Raw genomic sequence first — 12,999 nt, 5'->3', positions numbered from 1 at the left:
TAAAGTGGGAGAAACAAACAATGAGTTCACCCAGTTAAAAACTCGAACATATCCATATCAAAATCTTCAATTTTGCGAAAAAAATGATATCTCCATGAAATATGTTGGGCTAGGATAATGCCCAAAACATTTTACAACACTACAGAAAATGATAAAGTCATTAGTTGTAGAAACAAATGAACCACTTACACAAGGCGGAGAAATGAAATCCATAAAGTGTAGTTAGCCTGGTTTGTGTCATTCAGATTAAATCACGTTGCCAAGACTGCACATAGGCCAAACAACCAGTAATATTCCATGTTCCATAATGCACAACGAATCTGCCAGCAGTATCTGAGTTTCCAAATGGGTGATTCGAAACCTGATGGTTATTTGGAGGAAGATTTGTCTCAGACAAAAAAATAGGTTTGGGCTCCACTTTCAAAACAGTTTTTTTATTTTTCTTCTTACGCTTCAACTGAAAGAGTAGTTGATGTTATATAGTTATTCCCAGTAGTGTCCCCTCACAGAAAGAGATAAATTGAATGGTGAGATTACTAAAGATGAACTTCTTGCTGTCCTGAACTCAATGAAAAACAGCAAATCCCCTGGTCTTGATGCCCTGCACTATGAATTTAAAATTTTAAAAAAGGCAGGAAATTGTTGGTGAAGACTTGTGTTCCTTACGTGGAAAGTAGCTCTCCTCAGTATACATTATCGTGAGCTATAGAATTCAATGTAGCATGGATGCTTGTGAAAATGGAGCTGCTATACTTTATCTGAAAGAAGAACAATGATGTTATTTTTAATAAGTGAGAACCTTTTCGCACCTACTCCCAATATGATGATGCATTGACACATGCCAATCTATCCTTGAAGATCATAATGCAAACCCCCAAGTCGGAATTGAGATGGACAACCTAAAATAGCTATTGGAATTTTGGGGCAAATCCCCTTTACATGATGGGGACCACCTTGGACCTCTCGAGCTACCTCTACACAATCTCATCAGAGTGGCCACCATCTAGCTATAATGGAAGTTAGAGAGTGACATGAACAGGTCTCCAACATGTCTCTGACCCCTGCTATCCACAAAAAATACTTGTCAACTCTATCCCCTGCCATATCGAAGGACCCTAAGCCAGTTGTGCCTTCTAGCAATGTATTGAAGATGCAAGTGAATGAACCTCTAGCAATCACCAGTGGGGGTTGTACCCTTCATCAGTATTTGAACTACCTTTGTTGTAAGAACCCAAAGGTGTCCAGATAATTTTGAGAAAAGAGCCAACGTCACCTCACTCAATCCCTCTCACTTTGGGTTGGTGTGTTACCAACCTCGAGCGGAAACCTTAGGTGATTTAAGGGTTCAACTATATACATTTAGGGGTGTTGACTGCTGAGTTCCACTTAGCAGATATGAAGACTCCATAGCCGATGACATAGAATGTACATAAAAAAAATCACAAGTTCAGATGTCAGCAAGGTATTCCAGCCCCTTTCTCTCTCCTCTTTCTTCTTTTGTCCTCAAAGTCCGCAACATTATGGGGAGTTGTAAAAATGTCGCTAGCATGTAATATCCCCAAGGAAAATTTACAGTAATAAACAAAGCATGGATAGACAAAACACACAGAAAATTTGACCAAATATTAGAACACAAAATAGAGCCAAAAACTGCGCTGCTGAACCATTTTATTGATAAAACATGAGGTTGCAATGGGTGCTTGGCAAGTATGCACCTGGGCTTGCCCAAGGCAAGCTAGCTAAGCCCAAGTGATGAATGTGAAGTCCCCCAAGCGTACTAGTTGATCTCCCTTTGGCTCTGCACTGAAATGCCCAGAAAATGAGCTGTTGGCTGCGAACAATAGCTGCTAGGGCCCCCTCTAGTGCCCATAAAATTCAAGGAAATTAACCCTGGGCTCTCCACCAAATACCCACAAAAACCCACGAAGGAATTTGTTGATTGCTGACTTTGGAATTTCGGCCCAATTTCCCTCAATGGCACTATTGCTGGGTAATTCGACCCACTTGACAATCTTGCTACTAAAAGCCCCAAAATAACTGCAATCACCAACAAAACTCCTCCCCGGACTCTATGAAAATTTGGTGACCCGAATTCTTACTGCAACAACTAATTAAGTTCCTTCTATTTGTTAATTACTAAACAAATTATTTATTGCTTCCTACAGCAAATACCGAAACTAATACACTGGAGTCTTCACCAATTAAAATTATATGCAAAAACAAGAAATTGAGCAAGAAAGAAATACACAACACATTACATTGTTATTTTTGGACAAATGTCCCCGGAAAAACCCTACGCGAGAAAATTGGTGCAGCAACTGAGGGTTTGTATTATTAAGCAATAGTTTTCTTAATACAATCTTTGGATGCCTTGCTGGCTATCCAATACAGAGAATATGACTAACAGAGAGGTGAGTGAGATATACCTCACACTATCACTGGTGATCTTGACTGATCCAGCCACAGAATGGCTAGTCCCTTGCTGCCTCTGCACAGTCACTGCATAGGCCCTACGTCACAACTTCTAGGAATTGCGTCACTCCTTCTGTTGATCAATTTGCCTCTAAGACTTCGATTTCTGCCCTCTTGGTCTCGCACCCCGACTTCTCGCTTCAGAACTTGACCTCTCCAGCAAAATAAGGATCTCCTCTCAGGCTCTGCGTCAACCTATGGTGCCCAGCGTAACCTCCGCATTGCCTCTTTTGGATCTCTCTCTGCCTCCTCTGCGATGTATTCCAGGATCAAGAAATTCTCCAACCAGAACTATCCCTACCCCACTACAAGAAATCTCCGCAATCGATTCTCTAGCAACTACTGCACTGCCCTCTCTGACAAATTCGATTTCTTGATCTCTCTCCGATGTGTTTTCCAAATGCCCATCAACCCTCCTCTTCTAATCCCTCAGTTGAGAACCAAATGCCCAGATTAGATTCTAATCAATGGCTCAGATCATTTGGGCTTGATCCTCGTCTTCTTCTAGAAGTTTCACCCACAGTTTGATTAATATCCCTTAATTATTTTAATCTCCTAAAATTAGACTTAGGCACCCATTAAAAATAATTAATTATTTTAATAAAACTGTCTCCAGGTGGAATTTCCCAAAACGATTTCTGGGTATTGTGGAATACATGTGTCCAAGCCTCCCTGCAAATTTTGAGGCTTAGAGCACATTTGATGCTACCAAAAATCAACAGACTCCTCCCCAAGTTTCAGCCCCAAACTCCCTTCTCTCCTCAACCCCCAAGTGTGACACCTCCAAGGACTACGCATTGTCTGCACTGCTACTGTTGCTGGTACTATCCCAAACTCACACTTCACTGCTCCTTGATCAAACTGGAAAGGATAGGACTCCCTCCTTGGGCTAGCACTCGAAGTTCACCGAAGCAAGGGTTGAGATTTCCACTCGGAAACCTCTTGTGCTCAATAACACTTGCAGACATGGCTTCATCTCAAGCGTGCTAGTCTAAAACAATGATCAAATAATCATCCATGACCAAAATGAGTGCCTCTTCCTCTTTTTGTCAAAGAGCCTCCAAAAGGCCCACATCGGCCCAACTTCGACTTTCCCCCACCAATCTCCCTCCAATGAGTGTGTGTTTCCTTCTAAGTCACATTTCTCTATGGGTGGCCCCAACATACCACTACCAACTCGATTTTTCCCCTCCCTCTAATGTTTGGGCTTATCATTGAATCAAAAATGCATGTGGGGCCTCTAAACCCACATTTCCTAAGTGCAAGTGTGAATTTATCCAAAATTGGGCAAAATTGATAATTCCCCTTAGCAATGTTGCTAAGTGGGAATATAATAGTCCTCCCCACCGAAACGTTGCCTATCCTCAAGCAACTGCAATGAAGGATGTTGAAGTATCTGCTCTCCCTCCCAGGTGGCATCCTCATCCGATAGGTTCTTCCATCTGATCAAAAATTCCTTGATAACCCTGCTCCACAAGCACCTCTCATGGGTGTCCTAAATAGCCTCCGGCTCCAAAACTAACTGCCCCTCATCATCCATGGGCGGTAGCTCTATAGTTGCTATCACTTGCTGCCCCAATGGATTTTTCAGGAAAGACACATGAAAAACGTTGTGTACTCGGCTCCCCGGGGGTAGCTCCAGCTCATATGCTACCTCCCCAACTCTCCTAGTGACTCGGTACAACCCATAGAAGCGAGGCTTGAGCTTCTCAGCCCCCTTCTACTTGAGTGATGATTGCCTGTACGGCTGGAGCCTCAAGAAGACTAAGTCCACAACCTCAAACTACCTCTCTACTCAGCCCCTATCTGCATAGAGCTTCTGTTGGTTTTGTGCAGTCTACAAGTTATATTTAAGATCCCACAAGATATCTTGGCTCTCCGGTATCCATTCCTTGGCCCTAGGGGCCTTGTTGTCTCCAAACATCACATCAAAAAAAGATAATGCATCGTAACCATACAGGGCCCTGAATGGGGACATACCTATTGACATGTGGTACGTGGTGTTATAGCAATACTCGCCCAAGTGTAGCCACCGTATCCATGCACGTTGTTGCCCCGTCACGTAGTTACACAGGTAACCCTCCAGCCATTTGTTCACTATCTCCGTCTGCCCATCCGTATGGGGGTGATAACTGGTGTTTGGAGTGAGCTTTATGCGCACTAGTCGAAACAGCCCCTGCCAAAACCCTCCCGTGAACCTGTTATCCCGATAACTGACAATGGTCTTCGGGAGACCATGAAGTCGAAATACCTCCCTGAAAAACAATTCAGCCACCTGTGAAGCCGAGGACTGTGCTAAGAAGTCCAAAAAGTGTGCAAACTTTGTCAATCAGTCTACCACCACGTATATGCAGTCCTTGCCCTGCATTGTGGGCAACCCAGTGATAAAATCCATCAACATGCTCTCCCACTTCCCCTCAGGAATAGGAAGGGGCTGTAGTAACCCAGTAGGGTGTGTCTACTCACCCTTGTTCCTTTGGCATGTGTCACACTCCCGAACATGTCTCAGAACATCATCCTTAAGGCCCTTCCATGCAAAGCCCTCCCTGATGGTCCTATATGTCTTGGTAAACCCCTAATGCCCTAATGATGATGAGTCATGGGTTGCCTACATTATCTTATCCCTCAACTGGAAGCTGGGTACCAAATAAATCCTGTTCCAGAAGTAAATCACCTCGTTCATCACCCTGTACCGGTCATCCACCACTGCACCATCAAGGACCTCACATGCAAAACAGTCCTTAGAATACTCCATCGGTGACTATGGCCGCCAATCCGATGCAATACTCATCAACGAAAGGGTAGTTGGCCTCCTGGACAACACATTAGCGACCACGTTGTGCTTCCCTTTGACATACTCAATGTCAAAGTCGTATGCCTAGAGCTTACTCACCCACTTTTGTTGCCTCTCCTGATATTGCTTCTGTTCCAAGAAGAATCTGAGATTGTTGTGATCTATTTTGACCCAGAACCTGTTTCCCACCAAGTAGTGCCTAAACTTGGCTAGTGCATGCATGATGGCTAGCATCTCCTTATTGTAAATGGAGTACAATCTCTTGTGGGGCAGTAGCTTCCAGCGCTCGAAAGCTATCGAATGTCCCCCTTGCATGAAAACTACTCCTACACCCTCCCCTGATGCATCACACTCAAGCACAAAGGGTTCTGCAAAATTGGGGAGTGCCAACACGTTCATGACCTGTTTGAGGTGGTCAAAAACCTCCTACGCCCCCATCTGTCCACTCAAACACCCCCTTCTTCATCAAATCAGTGAGGGGAGCAACTAACTGTGAGAAGCCCTTCACGAACTTTCGATAGTAGGTACAAATGCCCACAAAACCCCTCAACTTCGTCACATTCCGGGGCTCTAGCCAATCCCGAATGGCCCTAATCTTCTCCTCATGGACTCTCACACCGTCCTCTCCAATAATGTGCCCTAGATAGAGCATCTTCGTCAAACCGAACTCACACTTCGACAGCTTAGCGTAAATCTACTACTCCTCTAGAATACCCAACACTGTCCCTAAATGCTGCAAGTGTTCCTCCCAAGTCCGACTGTAGATCAATATATCATCGAAGAACATCAACACAAACTTCTACAACTGCTCACGAAACATGTGGTTCATGCAAGATTAGAAGGTTGCTGGTGCGTTGGTTAGCCCGAAGGGCATAACCAAGAACTCGAAGAGCCCATAGTGGCACCTGAAATTTGTCTTAGGGACGTCCTGGTCCCTCACCTTAATCTGGTGGTACCCCGAACGCAGGTCAATTTTGGAGAAGACCTTAGCCCCCCTCAACTCGTCCATCAGCTTATCTATGCATGGGATGGGGTAACGATTCTTCATGGTCTTCTTGTCGAGGGATCAATAATCTATGCATGTGTGTAAGGACTCATCCTTCTTCTTCACCAGGACCACTGATTTAGCAAAACAACTAGAACTCAACCTAATGTGCCAAAGTGCCAACAACTCATAGTTGGCCCTCTCACTCTCATCCCTCTATGCCTTTGGATGTCTATAAGGTGTAGTGTTCATGGCTTGTACCCCCCGCTCCAACTCAATAGCATGCTCAAAACCTCGATCAGGTGGTTGCCTGAGCAGTATATCCCCAAACACCATCGGGTACCTACCAAAATAGCCTGTATGTCTAGGTATGGTGGCTTGGGCTAACCCCTAGCCTCAAAAATCCTCAACTCCACGGCCCACTCAATATCACCATGCCTCAGATCAGCCTCCATCCTATGGGCTGAAATAGTTTGTGGAGGGTAAGAGTGCATACCCCTCAACAAAACCAGTTTACCATCCGGCTCTATGAATTCCATCTACAACCTCCTCCAATCTGTAGTGACTCGGCCAAGTGAATAGAGCCACTGGACACCCATCAACACGTTGGTGTCTGGCACATCCACCACAAAAAAGTGCTATGTCACTGAATAGTTCCCCATGGTGACTGTCAAAGTGGGAACATTGCGAGTGCGTTGCATGGTTCTATCTCCCGGCACAAGAACCGAAAATCCCTCAAACTCCTCGGTTGTGATGCCCCTCCTTTGAACCATCTGTGCATCAATGAAGTTTTGGGTAGCCCCACTGTCCACCAAAACTTAAACATGTTGCCCCTACATCATGCCCCTAATCCTCAAGGTCAAAAACTTGGGTACCCCTCGCAAAGATGCAAGGACCCCTCCTGTTGGTGTGAAAGGAGCTCCCCTGGTGGTGGTGGTGGTGGTGGTTCCCTCTCCACATGTGCTATGTTGTCATCTCCACCCACTTCCAGCTCTACATCGTCGTCCATGTCACTGTCAGAAAAGACCTCAATGTAATGGGCCTTGCTTGTTGTGCATCTACGCTCTGGTGCCCATGGCTCCTGACAGGTGAAACATAATGTCCTCCTTTGGAGGTCCCTCCTAGTCTCCTCATCCATCTGCCCTCGCCCCTGGTTGTCTCTCGGTGGTGGAGCCCTCATGTCTCTTCCCCTCTGTTGGAATCCCTGGCCCTGGGTAGGGCATCTTGCAAATCTCGGGCCCTCTCCACTGCGTCCTGCAAGGTAGTGGCCCTATTGGACCTCACCAATCCCTTCAATGGCTCTGCTAGCCCCTCTACAAACATGAAGACCCTCCTGGCCTCTGATAGATCAAGCACCATCACTGACAACCTCAGAAACTCTGAAATGTAGGCCTCAGCACTTCCCGTCTGTTTGAGCCTTGTCAACTCCCCAAAATGCTCCTCTGGGTCTCTCCTCTCGAAATGCTCCAACACCCTCCTAGTGAACTCCTCATAGGTTGCCACTCTGGCATGCCCCATCGTGGTTAGCCCATGGAACCACCAGTCATGGGCTTCTCCTCTAAATGCAAAGTGGCAATTTTAATTGCCTCTCCTTCCATCATCTGATTAAGCTGGAAATAGACATCCAGCTTCTCAACCCATGCTTTCGCTGAGCTCTTGGATGACCCATCAAAAGTTGGGAGGAACAATCTCCCCATGGTGCATTGTAAATCAATGCCATGGGTGTAGCTTCCTCCACCTTGTCCCTTTCCCCTGTTATTATCTTTCAGCTGAGAAAAGTCCCTGAAGGTTATGGCCTCTCTAAAGTTAGCCCCATATGACTGATATTCTACAAAGTAGTCCCCCATGGGCATCTTCTCTTCCCCACAGGCTAAGCCAAGACTATTAGCTTTGATACCACTGTAATATCCCTAAGGAAAATGTACAGTAATAAACAAAGCATGCATAGACAAAACACAGAAAATTTGCCCAAATATCAGAACCCGAAATAGAGCCAAAAACTGCGTTGCTGAGCCATTTTATTGATAAAACATGAGGTTACAATGGGTGTTTGGAATGTATGCACCTGGGCTTGCCCAACGCAAGCTAGCTAAGCCCAAGTGACGAATGTGAAGCTAAGTTACCGGAAACTCCTGAAGAATTTCCCAGAAACGCGGATCCCCGTTTCCGACTAAGTCACCGGATTCGCCGTATTTAATCCTTAAAATTCGAAATTCGCCGTATTTAATCCTCATTCGAATTTGTTCGATAAAATTCGTCGTATTTAATGACGTATTCGAATTGCATGGCAAATTCGAATTTCTGTCGATTAAATTCGACATTAAAATCGATGAAATTCGTTGAGATCCGTTAAAATTCGTTTTTTTCGGGCCGGGGGTATGCGTGCTGCTGTTTTAGCTTAGGTTTCAATGTTCATTGGTTTCGTTGTTGTTTTCATTGCCGCCGCAGACGCACGACAGAGACTACAGACTACAGTCTACAAGACAGAGACCACGGACACCTTGACGGGCTCGGGCTAGGGTTTCATTGCCGCCGCAGACGCCATAGAGTCTAGACTACAGTCTACAGACTACACCTTGAAGGCTTGACGGGCTCGGGTTTTTCCAGAAACAAAGAAAACTGCCGCGTGCTGTCAGCTGTGCCTGAGGCTGTAACTTGTAACCATGCCTACCATAATAACATGTCTAAAGGCTTTGTGAAATTTCTTCTCAACACAATGTAACAACTGTGCCCTCTTGGTTGTAGTTCTAACAGCTTTGGATAAACACTTCAAACCAATCACACGCTATAATATAAAATAATCTACTAAACTTAAGTCAACCAAACATGGATATTTAGTTTCGATGACAGAGAACAAGAATATGTGACGTTTAATATAAAATAATCTACTAAACCTAAGTCAACCAAACATGCATATTTAATTTCGATGACAGACAACAAGAATATGTGACGCTTGAAAAAAATTATAGAAGCCACCCACCGCTAAGTATATTAATTAAATTAAGAATGTATATTAAATATAGATATGCATATGGTATATTAATTAAGTATATTAATTAAATTATATAATTTAATTAAATTAATTTCTCATATGCATATCTATCTTTAATATACATTTTTTTTTTTGAATTTCTATATGTCGAATTTTATCGACAAAATTTTAGTTGCCGAACTTTATTCGAATTTCATGGGCGCCGAACTCGAACTCGAACTCGAACCTGGTGACTTAGGTTTCCGATACATAAACAGATACGATTCTTGTCCGAAACACTGTAAAAACGTTTTTGTGCCGTTTCAAAAAATCGGAAACTTTAGATTTGGAATTAGATACGTTTCCAAGGGATTTAAATTTTTTTGGGTCCGTTTCCGGTAAAATGGATCCACGAAAATTGTGATCAGAATCCACCCTTAAAATGTTAAAAAGCTTGAAAATTTGCATAGCCATAAATAAATAATAAAAATGAAGAAATCAGATTTGCAAATAAACTCACTATAAACAGAGTCTCATAAAATCTTTTCTAAATCTTTAGAAACAACAACACTCCATATATTTATCAAAAATTCTTACTAAGAAAAAGATAGATGTTCAAAAATGCAAATAAAGGGGTTTGATGAATGTCTTCGTAAAGAGATTTATTTGAGCGTTTAATTTTCATTTTGGTTAAGGTTTTGTTAATTGTCATTGATTTTGCTTTTGATTTCATAAATCCCTCCAATGTAACAAATCTTCTCTAGCCAATCTTGTGCCTGCATATAGTCACAAGACCAAGCTGACATTGAGAAGATTGAAATGTTCAGATAGGTCTTGATGGAATATCCCAAAGATCCCATGGGCCTTTTAATTGTCATGCAAGGAAGATAGATATCATCTGCCATGCATGACACGTTCTTTGAAGGAGTTGGACCCGAAAGCACAAAGGCTGTTGCATTTCTGATTACATTATTAATGATGATGATAATATGTTGAATGTTATAATAATCACTAATGATGATGACAATTTTTATGCTGAATTGATGATGATGATTTGTTTATGTTGAATTCATGACGATGACTATGCATTTTTAGATATAGATTCTAGATTCTAGATTCTAAAAGATGAATGGTAATATGAAATATATATATATATATATATGCATGACGTTTCCTTGCCGTATCGTATCCTCATATTTTGAAAATTTGTCGTATCCGTTTCAAACCCCGTATCTGTATCCGTTCCCGTATCTGTTTCAGTGCAACTTAGATGTGAAGTCCCCCAAGCATACTAGTTGATCTCCCTTTGGCTCTGCGCTGAAATGCCTAGAAAATAGGTTGTTGGTTGTGAAGAATAGGTTCTAGGGCCTCCTTCGGTGCTCAGAAAATTATGGGAAATTAACCCTGGCCTCTCCACCAAACACTCACAAAAACCCACAAAGGAATTTGTCGATTGTTGTGTTTGGAATTTTGGCCCAATTTCACTCAATGGCACTGTTGTTGGGTAATTCGACCCACATAACAATCCTACTGCTAAAAGTCCTAAAAATAATTGCAATCACCAACAAAACTCCTCCTCGAACTCCTCCCCAAGTTTCAACCCCAAACTCCCTTCTCTCCTCAACCCTCAAGTGTGACACCTCCAAGGACTGCATTGTTGTTGCTGCTGGAACTTCCCCAAACTCACACTTCGCTGCTCCTAGATCGAACTAGAAAGGATAGGACTCCCTCCTTGGGTTGGCACTCGAAGTCCACCGAAGCAAGGGTTGAGATTTTCGCTCGGAAACCTCTTGTGCTCAACAGCACTTGCAGACTTGGCTTCAGCTTAAGCGTGCTAGTCTAAAACAATTCTCAAATAACCATCCATGACCAAAATGATTGCATCTTCCTCTTTTTATCAAAGAGCCTCCAAAATGCGCATGTGGGCCCAACTTCGACTTTCCCCCACCAATCTCCCTCCAATGAGTGTGTGTTTCCTTGTGGATCGCATTTCTCTATGGGTGGCCCATACGTACCACTAGCAACTCAATTTTTCTCCTCCTTCCTTTAATGTTTGGGCTTATCTTTGACTCAAAAATGCATGTGGGACCTCTAAACCCACATTTCCTAAGTGCGAGTGTGAATTTATCCAAAATTGGCAAAATTGATATTTCCCCTTAGCAATGTTGCTAAGTGGGAATATCATAGATGAATAAAGCTTTATAGCAAGCCTAGGAGACTTGGGACTTAATTAGCAAGTGAGTACACCCTAGAGTGTTTTTTTCACTTAGCTAATTATTCTCGTTTTTCAGCTGCGAATAATTCACTGAATTTTTTCACCCACACATACCCCCAAAGCTAGGGTGATGGCTTGAAGGTTGAGCCTAGGTCCATAGGTCCATCTTAGTGTCTATGGTCGATGTATATTACCATGCTAAGTCATCTCTGAAATTTCGTTGTAAAATTCCTAGTAGGAAATATCCCAGAATGACAAAAAAAATTCTGAGTTTTGATGTGCTTCTTGAGTCAGAGATTTTGTCAAACATATCGTGAGTATATTGTTGTAGGTGAATTTTTGGTTTTTTGGTTTAGATAAATATGTGTTGCCAGAATTGTATGCTCATAAATACTTTCAGGATAGAAGCCTATTATCCATGTTATAGCTCAGCAAGTATAGACTCCACAAAAACCAATAGAGACAACCCATAACCCAGCATTCATGATTGAAGTACATTCTCAGACATAGTATGATAAGGCAAGAACATCTATATTAATATTCTAAAATGGTTTACCCTTCCATAATCAACAATATCAGTGATAAATCATTGAGAATCTATGTCATTATTTGTTAATGTTAGATAACAATGGTATGTTCTATGCTTAGCACAATTTACATCAATGTTCCTTTAGCAGCCCAATAACAATTTCCAATTAATTCCAGTAGCAATCACATTAACCATTCATCACATTGACAATAAATGCAGATAGAACATAAAACAAATGCAGAAGACAAGCCAAGAAAAGAGGACACCAGATTTGGCGGATGTCAAGGAAAAACCCCAATGTGGGGAAAACCCTTTGATCAAATCTTCTTATTATTATTCAATAGTTCAACAGAGAGAGAGTACAAAAGCCAAATAGACTAGCCCTATACAAAGTCAAATTAGCCATGTCAAATTATGTAGTCAACTGCAGTCAAACTTCAGCACTAACTAGAAAGTCAACTTTAGCCAAAACAGCAGTAAAACACCTTCTTTGAAGCTCGATCAAAGGCAGTCCAATTCGGCCTCCAGCAGTTGTCAAAGTCAACCCAAAACAGTCACAAAAACTCGGGTCAAACTCAGTCAACCTTTGGTCAGCCCTGCAGTTAAATAGGCCTGTGGTCAACGCAGGTCAAATAGCTCCAAAATCCTTGATTTTTGTGCCAGTTAATGCAACCTAGAGAAATCGAAGTTCTGCCCTCAAAACCGCAATCAAATTCAGTCAAAACAACCTCAGTCAACATTGGTCAAACAGTCTGAAATTCTGCAATTTTGGTTATGTGATTTAACCTAGAAATTTGTCCTCCTAGCCGCACGTGTGAGAGAGAGAGAGGTTGCCCCAAGCTGTATGAACCAATCTGATGAAGAGAGAGAAGAATGTGTGACTGATTGATGTCCAAATGAGGTGTAAGGTCCAGTGTTGCAGGAAACCCCCCCCCCCCCACGGATCAAAAGCCCGATCCGCGATCCGTATGGATCCGTGGGGGATCCGCCCTCCGAAACGCGTTTCGGAAAAACCGAAACGCGGATTGGGCTA

At 42.8% G+C, this 12,999-nt stretch overlaps 1 protein-coding gene across 1 annotated transcript in view; it reads right to left on the bottom strand.

Moving 5' to 3' along the window:
* MEE18 (maternal effect embryo arrest 18) overlaps positions 1-12,999 on the bottom strand; it is a 433,784-nt gene that overhangs the window by 227,547 nt on the left and 193,238 nt on the right.

This window comes from Pinus tabuliformis, chromosome 2_2 (genome assembly GCF_031772625.1).
Source record: "Pinus tabuliformis cultivar Carrire ecotype Pingquan chromosome 2_2, CPIR1, whole genome shotgun sequence".
Lineage (NCBI taxonomy): Eukaryota > Viridiplantae > Streptophyta > Pinopsida > Pinales > Pinaceae > Pinus > Pinus tabuliformis.
The sequence above is the reverse complement of the archived record's forward strand: the minus strand, read 5'-3'. Positions and strand labels throughout refer to the sequence as shown.